At 47.1% G+C, this 17204-nt stretch overlaps 1 non-coding gene across 1 annotated transcript; it reads left to right on the top strand.

Annotated features, from left to right (window-relative positions):
- Window positions 1-12600: 12600 nt before the first annotated feature.
- On the top strand, window positions 12601-14305 carry LOC125541500 (uncharacterized). The gene is made up of 2 exons (XR_015616461.1): window positions 12601-13261; window positions 13658-14305. It is a non-coding gene; the product is annotated as an uncharacterized LOC125541500 (transcript).
- The last annotated feature ends 2899 nt before the right edge of the window (window positions 14306-17204 follow it).

Here is a 17204-nt window from a genome sequence, read left to right as displayed (position 1 = left end):
ACGGGCTAGATTCACTGGACAACATCTAGGAATCCAAACTTTAGAGTTCGGCAACTCCTTGGCCTCTGAGTCTTATATTGGGTGAAGTTCTGGATTTAATTCCACCCACCCACCTGAACATAAGCGATCTATCCCAAATCAAGCAAAAGCCTGAAGAAATAGTACATCATTACTGGGCAAGGTTCCTCCTGGTTATGAACAGGATAAAGGACTACCGCGAGGAAGACGCAATCTCAATCTTTTGCACTAATTGCACGGACAAGGGAATCCTCAACGCCACAAGTCGTCATGATCTTACACGCTTCGCTGACTTGGCGTCCATAGTACAAAAGTACTGTGCGATGGAAAGCGCCCGGAAAACCAAAACTAAATTTTGGGACAATCCAGCCCTGAATAGAAACCTCGTCCGAAATAAAAGGGTGCATCATCATCAGACACCCGAGTTAAAAACGAAAAAACCAAAACCCTCTACAGGGCATGGAATCGTACTGGAGGGATGGCTTAATGGACCCTATAAAATTCATAGTACAGAGGACGCCACACCAACTCATAGCCTTAGAGCATGTTGGATACTCTGGCAGGTGGCCAAAAGGGGCGAAGAGCTCCTAATTCCGGAGGCCGCAGAAAGCCACCTCAGGGACTCCAGTACAGTCTTAATAGTCTTCGAGACTTTCGCATCAAATAATATGCGAAAAAGAACACTCCGCAGCCTCGCCGAAGTCTATGAAGTAGCAACAATAAACCCATGGAGTGACACGGCTATTACTTTTAATGCTAGTGATGAACCTAAATTGCGAACAGCTCGAGCACCAGCCGCATTGGTACTCAGTCCTATAGTGGACGGCTTTCGCCTCACCAAGGTACCCATGGACGGAGGCAGCGGATTGAACCTCATTTATGAGGAAACCCTTCAAAAAATGGAAATAGACTGGAACCGCATTGAGCGAAGCAGCACAACCTTTAGAGGAATAATCCCCAGTCGGGAAGCGCGCTGTGCAGGAAAAATCACACTAGATGTGGTGTTCGGCACGCCGAATAATTATAGGTCCAAAGAGGTCACATTCCAGGTGACCCCGTTCAGTAGAGGATGCCACGCTCTGCTCGGGCGGGAAGCCTTTACAATCTTCTAAGCAATACCCCATTACGGGTACATGAAGCTCAAGATGCCTGGGCCGAACGGAATCATCACTCTCACTAGTGATCCGGACATAGCACTCCGCGCCGAAAACAAGACAGCTGCATTACCATCAAATCAAGATGGCCGAGTCATACCAAGCCGCAATGGCATTCATCACCCCATACGGCCCATTCTCCTTCAACACAATGCCTTTCGGGCTCAAAAACGCCGGCGCAACATATCAGCGCATGATTCAGACATGTCTGGCAAACCAGATCGGCAAAACAGTAGAGGCATACGTGGATGATGTGGTCATAAAAACAAGACATGTCGAATCTCTAGTAGACGACTTGAGGCTTACATTTGACAACCTCCGAGCATATGACATCAAGCTAAATCCGGAAAAATGCGTTTCCGGCATTCCAGCCGGAAAGCTCTTGGGCTTCATTGTATCCGATAGAGGAATCGAAGAAAATCCAACCAAGATCCGAGCTTTGTCACAATTGAATATCCCAAAGGACCTCAAACAAATACAAAAATTAACCGGATGCGTGGCGGCTCTAAGCCGCTTTATCTCCCATTTGGGAGAAAAGGCGCTACCCCTCTATCGCCTCCTTCGGCGCACCGAACACTTCGAGTGGACGGATGCAGCCACGGCCGGACCCGAGGAAATAAAAGCCATATTGGCAACAAACCCTGTCCTGGCCGCGCCAAACATCGGCGAACCAATGCTATTGTACATTGCAGCAACCCATCAAGTTGTCAGCGCAGTACTCGTCGTCGAGCGGGAAACGGACGGACACAAATTCCCCCTTCAAAAGCCGGTTTACTATGTGTCCACTGTCCTCACCCCATGCAAATCACGTTACGCACATTATCAAAAGATTGCATATGCGGTATTCATGGCATCCCGGAAGCTACGACACTACTTTCAAGAGTGTTCAATCATAGTAGCATCGAAAGTACCACTCAACAATATTATAAACAACCGTGATGCAACGGGCCGGATTGCAAAATGGGCCATCGAGCTCCTCCCGTTCAACATAACTTATAGGCCACGGCGAGCTATCAAGTCGCAAGTTTTGGCCGACTTCGTCGCAGAATGGACGGAGGCCGAACTCCCTAAAGAGTACGACACATATTCAAACTGGATCATGCACTTCGACGGTTCCAAAATGTTGGCCGGACTAGGGGCTGGCGTCGTTTTGACGTCCCCCACAGGAGACACAGTTCAATATGTACTCCAGATTATGTACACGGACTCCAACAATGCAGCCGAATATGAGGCCCTTTTACATGGTTTCCGGATGGCAGTATCCATGGGCATTCAACGCCTAGAGGTGCACAGGGATTCAAACCTCGCGATATCCCAAATAAATGGAGACTTTGATGCCAAGGATCCAAGAATGGCAGCTTACCGTAACGCCATCCTCAAAATGTCAGTTCGGTTTGAGGGGCTCGAATTTCACCATAAAGCCCAAGAAAACAATCAGGCGGCAGACGTCCTGGCACGCATCGGTGCAAAACGCGATGCGGTCCCCCCCAACATCTTCCTGGAAAGGCTGCTCAAGCCATCCGTAGTATGGGAAGGGGAACATGGCAATATTAGCCCGGACCCAACCGCACTGTCTGACGCCGAACAATCTGACATAATCGGAGGCTCTGCCAATGAAATCACAACCTCTGCCCATGTACTAATGGCCGTTATCGCCCCGTGGATAGAACCATTCCTAGCCTACCTTACTAGGCAGGAACTCCTAGAGGACCAAAACGAGGCACACTGTATAGTGCGGCGATCTAGAGCCTATAAAGTCCATGAGGGAGAACTTTATAAGAAAAGCACTACAGGAGTCCTTCAAAGGTGCATCTCCGAAGAGGAAGGGCGGAACCTGCTGACTGAAATTCATGCCGGACTTGGTGGCCACCACACCGCAGCCCGGTCCCTTGTAAGCAAGGCTTTCCGTATAGACTTTTATTGGCCAACGGCCTGGGCGGACGCTCAGGACTTGGTCCAAAAATGCGTCGGTTGCCAGCTTTTTGCAAACCAAAGCCATATGCCACCCACCGCCCTCCAAACTATCCCCATCACTTGGCCTTTCGTGGTCTTGGGGCTTGACATGGTGGGACCTCTTAAAGGCGGAACCCACAAGAAAAAATACTTACTAGTCATGGTGGATAAGTTCACCAAATGGATAGAAGCCAAGCCTGTTAAGACGGCCGAATCCGGACATGTGATAGACTTTATATCCGGGGTCGTACACCGTTATGGCGTCCCCCACAGCATCATCACCAATAACGGCACGAACTTTACGGCCGATGAGGTAAAACTCTAGTGCAAAAACATGGGCATCAAGCTCGATTACGCTTCCGTCTATCACCCACAAACTAACGGTCAGGTCAAACGTGCAAATGGTCTCATCATGAGCGGCATCAAACCCAGATTAGTGCGGTCCCTCAAGGAATCTAACACGCACTGGGTAGAGGAGCTCGACTCCGTACTCTAGGGGCTGTGGACCACGCCGAATCGCACCACCTGATACACACCATTTTTTATGGCGTACGGTGCAGAGGCAGTCTTGCCCTGCGACATAATTCATGACTCACCTCGAGCACGCATGTACGAAGAAAGGGAAGTCGAGCTTGATCGGCAGGATAGTTTGGACGCCTTAGAGGAGGAGCGCGATGTGGCAAAAGCCCGTTCCGCATTCTATCAACAGCAGGCTCGAAGATATCAAAGCAGGGAAGTGCGGGCCAAAAACTACAACGTTGGCGAATTAGTTCTACGCCTGCCGGGCAAGAAAAAGGACAAGCTATAGCCCAAGTGGTAAGGTCCCTTCATAATCGACCATGTCCTGACTGGTGGAGCATACCGCCTGTGAGATGCGTCAGATAACCGACTCGAGCCGAACCCATGGAACGCAGCCCGTCTCCAAAGATTCTATGCCTAGCGCCGGACTCTGTCTTTGTCTCCTTCCTCTGTCCATTTTTTACATTTTCTGTCTTACATTTCTCTCCTTCCCCTCTTTTATTTTATAGCCCTTAAAGGCTCGTCAACTGATGTGCTACTTGCGCTCATTAAACCTGGGGGCTTCTTTAACAGAAGCTTATTTACTCGGGCTTCACGCCCACCACATGTGTCAAACTTCCGCATGTACCTTTTCTTCACCATTATATGCATTGATATGACTTAAGTTTTGGCCAAGCTGGGTTGCCTGGCTCCTGTGCTTACCCCTATGTTCCTGATTGTTCGGCTAGGTGCTAAAGGGAGCACCTTTGCGATTGTTACTGCCAGATCAGCCGGATGTGTACCTCAGACTGGGTGAAGCCGAAAGCTAGCGTTCTTAAGGGAATATTCGGTCGGTGAACTAAAATATGACCTTTTTTACTTATTTATATATGTGCCCCAGATGATTTTCCTGCGTTTGCAGTCCGGACATGCACTTTAGGGCATGCCTCCCAGAGAAAGGAACCCCTAACGGAACTATTCTCTCTGGAAGATGTTTTTTACTAACCATGTAATATAACATAACTAGTTGGGCACTTGTCTGATAAAGCACTAATGACCGCTACGCCTGGTCTCCATGCATACCCCGGTTCTTACATAACCGGCAAGGTATTCGGACACACTCCGGACCATCAGGTCCTGAGGTTGAAGCGAAAAGGTCAGCAACGACAAACGATCTACAATCCGGCTAGAAGGCATTACACATGTCAATTAAAAATTACATAGTCACTCTGACTGATTGTATTCCTCTTCAATACCATCTAACAGGCTGTCTAACTTACAGTCTGGCTGGGAATACTTTGCAGCCAATTCTACTTGGCCGTACACTAAGCTTACAGGGATCTCCTTCCCGTCAGGCCCCACAAGTCCGACCTCGGCCATGTGGTTTGGGTCAGACTTCGTGTACCGCGTCTTCACCATGGTCCAGGCCTCCCTAGCGCCTTGTCGGCAGGCCGATATCTTCCACAACTGGAAGTGCCGCCGAGCTCCCTTAAGCTTCTCCGAAAGCTCTCCAAGGCCCTCGGGCATGGAGTGGGAAGGCCATAAGGCTTGGGCAACGCCTCACATCGCCCGCCGAACTCGCTCGTGCAGTTGCGAGAGCTCGGGAAGAAGGTCACCCGTAGAACCGGGCATCTCCTCTGCAGGACGACCCATTAGCATACCTATAGACATTACTCTGTTAGTCGACTTACTCGCCGAACTCTTTTCTTTCAAAGATTCGCTTAAGCACTTACTAAATATGCCGCGTCGAAGCCGCTGATTCTCCTTAGTGGAGTCCGACAGCTGGCCACGAACATCTTTAAGTTCAACATCCAGCTTGGTGTTGGCGTCCTGAAGATCATTCTTCTCCCGCCTCACCCTTGTTAGCATACTCTCACCGGCCTTTATCCGGCGTAAGAGTTGTTTCCTCTCCGGATCCAGTCCGGCGCTATCTGCAATATGATTTGTCAGATTTACACCCACGCCGCACTTCGCAAGATACTAATCTTTCGAAGTGTATCTTACCAGAGGGGCTCTCTTTGGGCTCCCCTGCCGCGGCTAGTGCGGCCTCCAGTTGGGCTTTGCACTCTTCCAGCTCCTGGGCCAGTACGGTATTCTTCTCTGTAAGAACCTGCATAACAAATGATCCTTAAATCAGTTACTCTAGCTGTTTCAAGTCTCGGGGGCTACTGGTATATATATATTTACCAAAATTTTCTTACTCGTATGTCTTTTACATATTGCTCCATGTCTCTGGCTAAACCATTTTAAGCGGCACGGAGGTACGCATCTCCCGAATTGAAGGCATCTAATGCCTCTTGGGAGAAACAAGTGTCGCGAAGAACTGTCCGGCGACGCCTGTGGTTCAGGGCACTCTCCACCTCGGAATTGGTGGCAGACAGCCTGTCCGCATCCTCTGTCGGAGGAGCATCCGGTGGATGCCTTGTGTTCGCTTCCGCTTCCCGGCCAGGCGTTGGAGCCTGGCTGGTGGAGGCGCGATTGGCAACCTCTCCGGATGTAGTCCGGCGAGGTCTCTTTGTCCTGAAGATAGCACGAACGTTAATATGCCCTGAAGGAATAGCACCAGGGAAAAAGAGGGTGCGCTATACCTTTGCGCCGGCATCTCAGTCCAGACTACATTCCTTTTTACCCCATGGGGCCCTGCGGCCCCTCGTTGGCTAGCCGCCGCAGGTTCGGCCTCCCGCCTCGGAAACCTCCCCTGCAAAACACGGTCATTATCAGGAAAACTGAAATGCGTGAGAATGGATTCCTTCTCAAGGGGATGAGACTCCGCTCTCTGTTACCTGGGAGGCCGGGATTAACCCTAGGTAATCAGCTGTAATGGCCACCAAGGTATCGTCCTTGCTTAGCTGATGAAACACCCCATCAATCAGCTCCACCGATATGTCCGGATCCTCTTCAGAGTCCGGATCGAGGGACCGTCCTGGATCCTCGGGCTGTGGGGGACGGCTATTTATATCCTTTACTTCCTGACGCAGTTCCTGTGTTGAAATCGTTAGACTACATATTTAATCATGGGAATATAAAACGGATGGGCAAGCACAGTTGTCCACTTACCCAATTCGGAGGGTTGTACATAGTAAATCCGCCCTGCGGGTTGACGCGGAGGAATTCCTCCTCTTCTCCCTTGTACAAAGAGGATAAGATCTTTACTAGAGCGGCAGCTGAGGCTGGCCCCTTATGACCGTAACGGGTGGCGTCATCCTCCCTGTTAAAATCCCACATGGGGTGGCCTCTATATTGAAGTGGTTGCACCCCCCGCATAATGCATGCGGCCATGACTCCAATCATGGTTAGTCCGGAATGAGCCAATAGTCTTAACCGACCCATCAGGTGAAGGACGTCCCTGTCGCCTTCTCTCTGAGAGCTCCGCGGACGCCAGCTTAGGCGTTTCTTTAAGGGAGCATTGTTGAATTCGGGGAGACCGACCCGGATAGGATCCGGCAGCGGGACATCATCTATATAAAACCATTCCGAAGGCCAGTCCTCGGACGCCTTCTTTAGGGTTCCGGATAGATATCCGGTCCCGGCGATACGCCACACTTCGGCTCCGCCCACTTGATATATAGACCCCTCTTGAGAGCGGGGCACCAGGCAGAATAACCTCTTCCACAGCGCGAAATGGGCCTCAACACCCAGGAATAGCTCGCAAAGGGCGACGAAGCCCGCGATATGCAATATAGAGCCGGGCGTGAGATTGTGCAGCTGGAGGCCGTAGAACTCCAGAAGCCCACGGAGAAATGGATGAATTGGAAATCCAAGTCCTCTTACGAGATAAGGGACAAGGCACACCCGCTCTCCTTTTGAGGGATTGGGGGTGCTCTCCGCTTGCTCTCCGCCATTATAGGTGGCGAGTCCGGCTCGGACTGGGACCATATAGGCCTGAGGGAGAAATCCCTTGGCCTGAAGCGACACTAGCTCGCTGTGCGGGATGGAGTACCTCTCCCAGTCTCCAGGTTTAGGACTAGAAGGGCGATAGGAGGAGCTGCGACGGCTGGCCATGTTGGAATGGACCTTTACTTGAGCCGCTTTGATGATTACTCGCGGAGAGGAGAAGGTGTGGTTTGGATCTGAATCCCCATCCCATTAAATAGGCGGCTCATTTATGTAGCTAGGGGTGTGAATGTAAAAATACCCCAACTTTTCACATTCGTTTGATACGTGGAAGACGGCCATTATTGGGCATGGAAGCCAAGGTGCGCTACATTACGAAAATCGGACATTATTCAGCAGGTACACGGAATTTGGAGAAGAACCCGCCTTGCAATGCCAAAGACAATCTGCGCGCCGGACTCGTCATAATTGAAGCCTGGTTCGGGGGCTACTGAGGGAGTCCTGGTTTAGGGGGTGTTCGGGTAGCCGGACTATACCTTCAGCCGGACTCCAGGACTATGAAGATACAAGATTGAAGACTTCGTCCCGTGTCCGGATGGGACTTTCCTTGGCGTGGAAGGCAAGCTTGGCGATGCGGATATTCAAGATCTCCTACCATTGTAACTGACTTTGTGTAACCCTAACCCTCTCCGGTGTCTATATAAACCGAAGGGTTTTAGTCCGTAGGACAACTTCATCATACAACAATCATACCATAGGCTAGCTTCTAGGGTTTAGCCTCCTTGATCTCGTGGTAGATCTACTCTTGTACTACCCATGTCATCAATATTAATCGAGCAGGACGTAGGGTTTTACCTCCATCAAGAGGGCCCGAACCTGGGTAAAACATTGTGTCCCTTGTCTTCTGTTACCATCCGCCTAGACGCACAGTTCGGGACCCCCTACCCGAGATCCACCGGTTTTGACACCGACATTACCTTTGATGAAGTTCTTCTTGTCTTTCCTGGACTTATGGCGAGGATCCAGGAACTATCTATGGAAGTCAAAGCAAGAAAACTTGCGACCGGCCTGAAGCCAATGAAACTCAAGATCTCCCTTGCATGTGGGGCACGGGAACCTTCCATGCACACACCAGCCAATGAATAGCGCATATGCTGGCAAGTCATGCGGCGAGTACATGTACCAGACACGCATTACGAAGTTATGTTTGCTAAAGGCATCGTATGTCTTGAACCCATTATCCCAGGCTTCTTGCAATTCGTCCTTCAGCGGCTGCATGTACACATTCATATTCTTCCTCGGATAGTTGGGCCCTGGAATTATCAACGTCAAGAAAATATTTTTTCTTTACATAATCTGTCCGGGGGGATTGATTGGAATGACAAATATGGGCCAACAACTGTATTTGGCTGCCGTCAGACCAAACACACTAAACCCATCCCTGCTGATGGTGACTCGAGGATGCCTCGGATCTACCGCTTTGTAATCATGTAATGCATCGAAGTGCTTCCCTGCTTCACCGTCCGATATGTGCACCATCATCAGCTTCCCATCTACATCTAGTTGGGTTCTTTTGCCCGTTTTGTGCCATGTCATCTATATGGCTGTCTCTTTGACCATGAAAAGACGATGAAGTGTTGGTACGATTGGCATATACCAAAGAACATTAACAGGGATTTTGGTCTGCGCCTTATCACCCATACCATTTTCTACCACAACATACCTGGATGACTTGCAAATGGGAGAATAGTTCAAGTCCGCATACTGAAGCCTAAATAAGGCACATCCTTTCTCACAGTCATGTATCTTCTCATAGGGCATCTTAATAGCACCGAGGATTTTGTCTGACTGGTACAGGTTTACAAGTAGTACATGGCCTTTGGGTAGAAAATGTCCAAATACTGTCATCATCATGTCATAGCATTCTCTGCCCAAGTTGAATTGAGCCTTCAGAGCCCTTATTTGTGAGATAGTATCAAGCTAACAATGCTCCGTGTGCTCGTGGAGAGGATGTTTTGAACACACCAACATTTCATTGAACGCCTTTGCAGATTCCTCCATCTCATCGTCTGAGTCCCGAGCATCATCAAAGTCTTGCACCATGTCTTCCATCCCGGTACCATGCTCGTCGGTGCGACTACGAAGCACCTCAGCTCTGGCACGTTGGGTAGACTCACCATGAAATGTCCACACCATATAACCTAGCATAAAAGCCCTCTTCTGCAGGTGTCTGCCCATTTCATCCTCTGTCCTCTTGTACCAATTGTTGCACCTGGCACAGGGGCACCAGGTTGTCCTCTGGCCATTTGCAAATGCGGCTCTCAGAAATCCCTTGGTTTTTGTTAACTATTCAATGGTCATGTCTTTCTGACTAGTGTGACTGGTGTACATCCACGCACGATCACTCATCTTGCCTAGCTACTGGACACATAAGAAATATATATATATATATATATATATATATAATAGGACTGGACTATTTTGTTACTAGTAACAGAATAATACTAGATGGATACCCCGCGCGTTGTTGCGGGACATGTTGCATGAGCTTCTAAATATTAAACGGATTGGCATCAATAACCATAAGAAAGTTGTTTTTTTACTAATGTAACACTGTCTATTTTGGGATGTTCACAAGAAATTGGCATTGCAGTTAAGTACACGCACTAAAAAAGACGGGATTTGCAGTATATGTACCTTGAAGATTAGTCATATTGCCATATAGCACTGAAGATGGTTCTCATATACACGAATACTAAAGATGATTTGATAAACATGAGTATTTGTTAGAGGTAGATCCTTTAGAGGTGATTTAATTTTGCAAGATGAAGATTGACGCAAGACAGGATTGAAGTTTTCATTCAATAAATAGTGCAAAATTACATACACGGTGAGAAAATAAAATTAGTTTTTAGCAATGGACCAGCTCTTTAATATTGCTTAAAAATATTATTGCTAGCAGGTGCACAAACGGGAACAAATGAAGCTACTAATTCTAGCGTGCGAGTTTGGAATAAAATAAATACAACTATTAGATAACCAAATTCCCTAGATCTCATTAGTGACCACAGATGGTATTTTTAGACTACCGCTAAAATAGTTCACAACAATGAGCGAAAACAACCCAGAGTCTTTCCTTTATGATGAATCAGACAATTTTTTTAATCAAGTCAACACCTTAGGAAAGACAAATAAAAATACAACTCCAATTAGATAATCAAATTCTACTTATCTCATTAGTGATAACAAATGACATTTTTATACTACGCTAAAAATAGTTCACAAGTATGAGCGACAACAACTTGTAGAGATTTATTTCTTTCTTACCTTTATGATTTTTCAGACAAAAAAATAAATCTAATCAACACCTTAGGAAAGATAAATAAGAAATTTCCAAGGAGACCAGCAAAATGCATAGCTATGTTCATAACTTGCTAAATGAAAGCAAGCAATTATGCTAGTTGATATATTGATCTCCACTTTGGCCGAATGCTTGAGAAAGTTAAAAGCGTACAATTTGACTGAGATGCAGAGAGACAACTGCTACTAAGATTGGAGGCAACATAACTAACAATTACCTATTGATGGTGGCACCAGAAAGATACCGTTGCTTTTAGGTGATATGGAGTGGAAAAACACATGCGTAGATGGCTTTTTGCCAGAACCTTTGCATGCATGTGCCCGTGGTAAGAAGCAGGTGCAGCAGGAAGTTGTCACTGACGACTTCTACTATTATATCTATAATCTATAATTCTGTATAAACAGCTGGGAGTTGAAAATGAATGAAAACAAAATGTGAAGGAAATACTGTTAGGTTGTGTATGAACTATCACTGTATGGACCATGGAGTAATTAAGTCTTGCTGCAAGAAAACATAATCAGAATGGACAAAAGAGTAAAACCTTATAGATTCTGTCTTTGTAATATGAGAATGTGCCGTTCCCTGTAGTTTTGTCATACCAAACATTAGCTTGTTGAAAGATGCAACGTGCCAATAAAATTAAAATGAATCACCACCAACAAATTCTTAATTTAAAATTTTGGTAGCGCCTTGTAGCAGCAGCACCGCGTCATTAAGCCAGAGAGACACGTACAGCCAAGCAAGGACTAAGGACATGTTCCTTGCCTGCTCGTCGGACGGCGACGACATGTTCTATCCGAGCGGCGAGGACACCACCTCGCATGCATGCTGAGCAACCCTTTGACGCGATTGGCTGGAGACCTGGATTCTCCTGTGCGTTCGCCTAAAATCCCCTTGATCGGCTCGCCGTGCTCCAGGCCGATCTGTTCTTCCTCTCCCACAGCGCACCATGCTGACCGTCTCGCCGTGCTCCAGACCAGAGGAAAAGAAGGAGGTATTAAGGGCTGTAGGGTGGGTGGGTGGCTGGCGGAAGGTGGCGGCAAGATTCTTGGTGACGCCGGTGGCAAAGCTGTAGGTAGTCGGGGGCAGATTAAGCCGATGCAGACGGTTGGTGGTGGTCGGCGGTGCGAAGCCCATGCAAGAGCCAGCGACGCACTATGGGCATGCTGACGGTTCCATCAAGCACGGTGCAGTGGCGCAACATCCAAGCCCATCTTGGCATCGAAGTCACGCCGGAGTTCGGTTCCAACGGCCGCAACTCGACAAGAAACAGGTGGGAAGATGAGATGTGTCGGGAAGTGAGAGACAATGCATCTGAGCTATTCCTCCAGTTACAGAGGGGATGCATCGTCCGTTCATGAATAGAAACGATGGGTTGCTTCAGTGACCAGGAGTCCAGGATTGTAGCGTGCCAAGTAAAAACTGAATCTAAGGAAATGACGGATCGGTTCAGTGACCAAAATAATGGCTGCGTATACTACTCCAAAGAAAAATTGAATGACAGGTCGCTTCAGTTACCAGGATCATTGTGTACTAAGGAAAAACCGAGTCCCATGATTGTTTGATAGAATTGTGTGGGCGTTAGCTGTAGGGTTAATGATGATGTGGCTGCAAATGGAATCAACTTTTGCTTACATGGCATGGTTGCTAATGTGGACAGCTTGCATGTTGGGACAAATATCATAGTAAGGATGAACTATTTAGGTATTATATATTATAGATTATGTTACCCTCGCTCCCTATAGAAGGCGATCCGTCTGTCCAATGGCCCGAAGTACGCACCAAAAGCCCACCGGAACCTCTTGCATCTGGTCAACCCCACGACCTTGTCTACATCCCGAGCGCCCACCATCTCCACCCTCGCGTGAGACGACCGCCGACTCCCTCCCGTGCGCCGCCGACCGCCGCCTCCCTCCCCCGTGCCACCGGACACCGGCTCCCTCCCCCGCGCCGCCGGACACCGCCTCCCTCCCCCGCCCTGCCGGATGGCTCCTCCCCCCCCCCCCCCCGCGCCGCCGGATGCCGCCTTCCTCCCCCGCAAAGCCGGATGACGCCTCCCTTCCCCATGTCGCCGGTCGCCGTCTCCTTTCCTTGCCCCGCCGGACGCTGCCTCCTTCCCAGATCCCGCCGCCGCCCGCAACACAACCGGCACCATGGATGTCGCCCTGCACCAGATTCATGAGCTGCTTTCTCTCCACCGCCGCGTACATGCAGTTCAATGCTGCAACCATAGGCTGTTCAATCTCTCCATCGTGGACACGCCCCTCCACCTCCTGGTTGCCACTCATCCCTGTGTGGCCAGGCCGTTTGGGTTTGCCGCCGCTGCGATCAGCAGTCCAACCCGGCAGCCCCCGGCCGTTCACCGTCGCAGCTCCTAGGCCGACTGTGTTGAGCCACCTTCCGCCGCACCTTGGGCTCCCCTATGCGTCCCCTACCCCAGCAGGTGCACACGCCCTGCCCACCGTTCCCCTGTGTTGTTCTTTTGACCTTGAACTATATAGGATACAACTTTTATTTGATTTTTAGTTCACCTTTTGCGTTCTTTTCAGTTCATAAACTTTAATGTATTGATGAAATACTGAAATATCATATGTGCACTCTACGTATTTGTTCTTATGCCTATGAACAATTCTGCACTTGTGCTGTTATGCATCACTTTTGGTCACCAAAAAAATGGAGGTTTAGATATGAAAAAATGGATTAGAGCACCATGCCCTCACCCAGAAGTTTGAAAAAAATCATTGGTTTCAGTTCTAGTAAAATGTTTTTGTTTAAAACTGGACTGCCGATTCTTTCCGTAATGGGATTTATATATTATCTTTCCTATGTCTTACTGTAGGAAAATATGGCGGCCTTCTGATGAGGACATCAATACCATTGTTACACCCACAACCCCTGCTGCTATACATACTAGACCAATTACTAGAGCTCGCGCACGCCAATTCAATTATCAGGTACTTTCGTTTCTTGGTAACGATTATAATGTTCATGAGAATATGATGTTGCCTAAATTGGATACATTTGTTCTGCTTACAAATGAAGGGCCTAGCTTGGACAAGAAAGATGAACCTTGGAGCAAGTTCAAGCATGGAGATGATGGCATGCGCAAGGGGATCAAGAACAGAGTTACAAGTGATGAATTCAGGACTTTGAAGCCACCATAAGGAGTGCATGAAGCCTTGGATGAAATATACAAGATGTCACTTCATAAATTTCATCCAGAGGCTATTCTAGGTGCTGCGTCACCTTATTATTGGGCCAGGCCCATGTATTTTTGAAATACTTAAGTATATGCTATTTTTGAAGTTCGTATGTGTGGGGAACCAAGAGTTAGGGTTTGTTTCATACCCCTCCTCCAAGGGCCACGAAATTTCCCCCTCTTCCTCCATATATACAGCCCTTAGGGCGTCATTTAGACTTTGGGTTTTGTTTAGATTAAAAGTTCACCATAGCTGCAACTTCGCGTACTTCATTTGTGTCCAACGACCAGACCAAGACGTCACAGAACCCCACCTTCATTAATAAAGCTTTCCTCTGTTATTCGCAATATCCAGATTGCAATCTCAGTTTCTTGCTTGTTCTTCGTTTGCTCGCAGGAAGTAGACCCTCGTGGTCAGGTTGATCGTGCTCCGGCGTGGTCAATAACCCTCTGAAGTTGGTTTAGCGATTGCTAAGGTGTGACGTCTTCGCACGTTCGTAGTCGGCTCGTCAAAGTCGACTCCCATAAAAAATGATATATATCTCATCGAAACATCGGGACACCTTCTCCTACATCAAGTGGTATCAGATTTCTAGGTTGCTCAGTGAGATTTTACAGTTTTTCGTAGTTTAGATCGAGTCTGCTCTTCATACCTACAGTCCACGAAAAAGCCAAAAAATTAGGGTTAGTTCATCATATCCGAACCAATCTGGGCCTTTGAATAATCTTTTCTATATTTGCTTTGTTGAATTTGCGGTTGCATCGTCGTGTCAAGTTGGTGGTCTTAGTGTCTAGTCCTTTAGAGTTTCGAGTTCTGTTCTTAGGTTGTCACGTCGCCGCTGCCATATATCACCACCGCATCATCATCATCGTTACTGCCATATACCACCACCACACCAACTTCATCGTCGTCGCCTGATACGTCTCCATCGTATCTATAATTTTTGATTGTTCCATGCCAATATTATTCAACTTTCATATACTTTTTGGCAACTTTTTATATTATTTTTGGGACTAACATATTGATCCGGTGCCCAGTGCCAGTTCCTGTCTGTTGCATGTTTTTGGTTTCGCAGAATATCCATATCAAACGGAGTCCAAACGGGATAAAAACGGACGGAGCTTATTTTTGGAAAAATGGAAAATTCGGAAGAAAAATCAACGCGAACCAGTGCCCGAGGTGGTCACGAGGCAGGGGGTGCGCCCCCACTAGGGCGCGCCCCTACCCTCGTGAGCCAACCGTAAGGCGGTTGATGCTCTTCTTTTGCCGCAAGAAAGCTAATATTCAGAAAAAAAATCACGGCAAAGGTTTCAGGCCAATCGGAGTTACGGATCTCCATATATATATATATACGAAGCGGTGAAAGAGAGCCAGAATAGAACGCAGAACCAGAGAGAAACAGAGAGATAGATCCAATCTCGGAGGGGCTCTCGCCCCTCCCATGCCATGGAGGCCAAGGACCAGAGAGGAAACCCTTCTGCCATCTAGGGAGGAGGTCAAGGAAGAAGAGGAAGAAGAGGAGGCCATCATTATCATCATCACTGCGATCTTCACCAACACCTCCGCCATCTTCACCAACATCTCCATCACCTTCCCCCCTCTATCTACAGCGGTCCACTCTCCCGCAATCCGCTGTACCCTCTACTTGAACATGGTGCTTTATGCTTCATATTATTATCCAATGATGTGTTGCCATCCTATGATGTCTGAGTAGATTTTTGTTGTCCTATCGGTGGTTGATGAATTGCTATGATTGATTTAATTTGCTTGTGGTTATGTTGTTGTCCTTTGGTGCCCATCATATGATTGCGCGCGTGGATCACACCATAGGGTTAGTTGTATGTTGATAGGACTATGTATTGGAGGGCAAGAGGGACAGAAGCTTCAACCTAGCATAGAAATTGATGCATACGGGATTGAAGGGGGACCAATATATCTTAATGCTATGGTTGGGTTTTACCTTAATGAACATTAGTAGTTGCGGATGCTTGCTAATAGTTCCAATCATAAGTGCATAGAATTCCAAGTCAGGGATGACATGCTAGCAGTGGCCTCTCCCACATAATACTTGCTATCAGTCTAGTAAAGTAGTCAATTACTTAAGGGACAATTTCGCAACTCCTACCACCACTTTTCCACACTTGCTATATTTACTTTATTGTTTCTTTATCTAAACAGCCCCTACTTTTTATTATCTTGCAAAACCTATCCAACAACACCTACAAAGTACTTATAGTTTCATACTTGTTCTAGGTAAAGCGAACGTCAAGCGTGCGTAGAGTTGTATCGGTGGTAGATAGAACTTGAGGGAATATTTGTTCTACCTTTAGCTCCTCGTTGGGTTCGACAATCTTACTTATCGAAAACTTTTGTGATCCCCTATACTTGTGGGTTATCAAGACCTTTTTCTGGCGTCGTTGCCGGGGAGCAATAGCGTGGGGTGAATATTCTCGTGTGTGCTTGTTTGCTTTATCACTATGTAATTTTTATTTACTGTTCTTAGTTGTTTTCTATCTTTAGTTATGGGTAGGAAACGCAAAATACCAAAAAATTAGTTGTACCTACTGAACCAATGGTTGAAGAACCAATCAAAATCTATCACATTGCTGAAGCTTTTTACTTTGATCATCTTCGATCCCTTTGTGCTCGTGCCAAAACCCCAACTAGCTTAGTTGAGGGCAAATCTTTAGATGAGCATGCTTGTTATGTGCGACACCGTATATCTGAAAAAGGGAAATTATTATGGAGTCAAATTCAACGTTTGCAATGCTATGCTTGGAATTTATGTGAAATATATGATTTTACTTATTGTTCTGAAAACCGTAAGAAACACCTTCCCTACCAATGTGAGTTTATTGATAATGGAATCTTATCTTCATATGCTAAGGGTGTTTATAATTACTATGATGTTGAACAAATTGAAGAATTTATTGCTTTTAATGGTGCTTTTGAAATTGCTTCTTTGATTGAAAAGTATGATGCTACTCTTTACAAATCTAAATTTTTTGCCATATCTAAATATTGCTATGATAATTATGCTTCTAATGCCTATGTTGAACCATATATTGAGTACTACTCCGCTGTCCAAGAAGAGACTAATATTTTGCAGGAGTCTATGGAAGAAGAAATTGATGAAACTGTGAGCTCATTGGATGAAAAATATGAGGAGGAGAGCGAAGAACAAAA

Source organism: Triticum urartu, chromosome 2A (assembly GCF_056163025.1).
Source record: "Triticum urartu cultivar PI428250 chromosome 2A, HENAU_Tu73, whole genome shotgun sequence".
NCBI lineage: Eukaryota > Viridiplantae > Streptophyta > Magnoliopsida > Poales > Poaceae > Triticum > Triticum urartu.
Note: the sequence above shows the minus strand (reverse complement) of the source record. Positions and strands in the feature narration are given on the sequence as shown.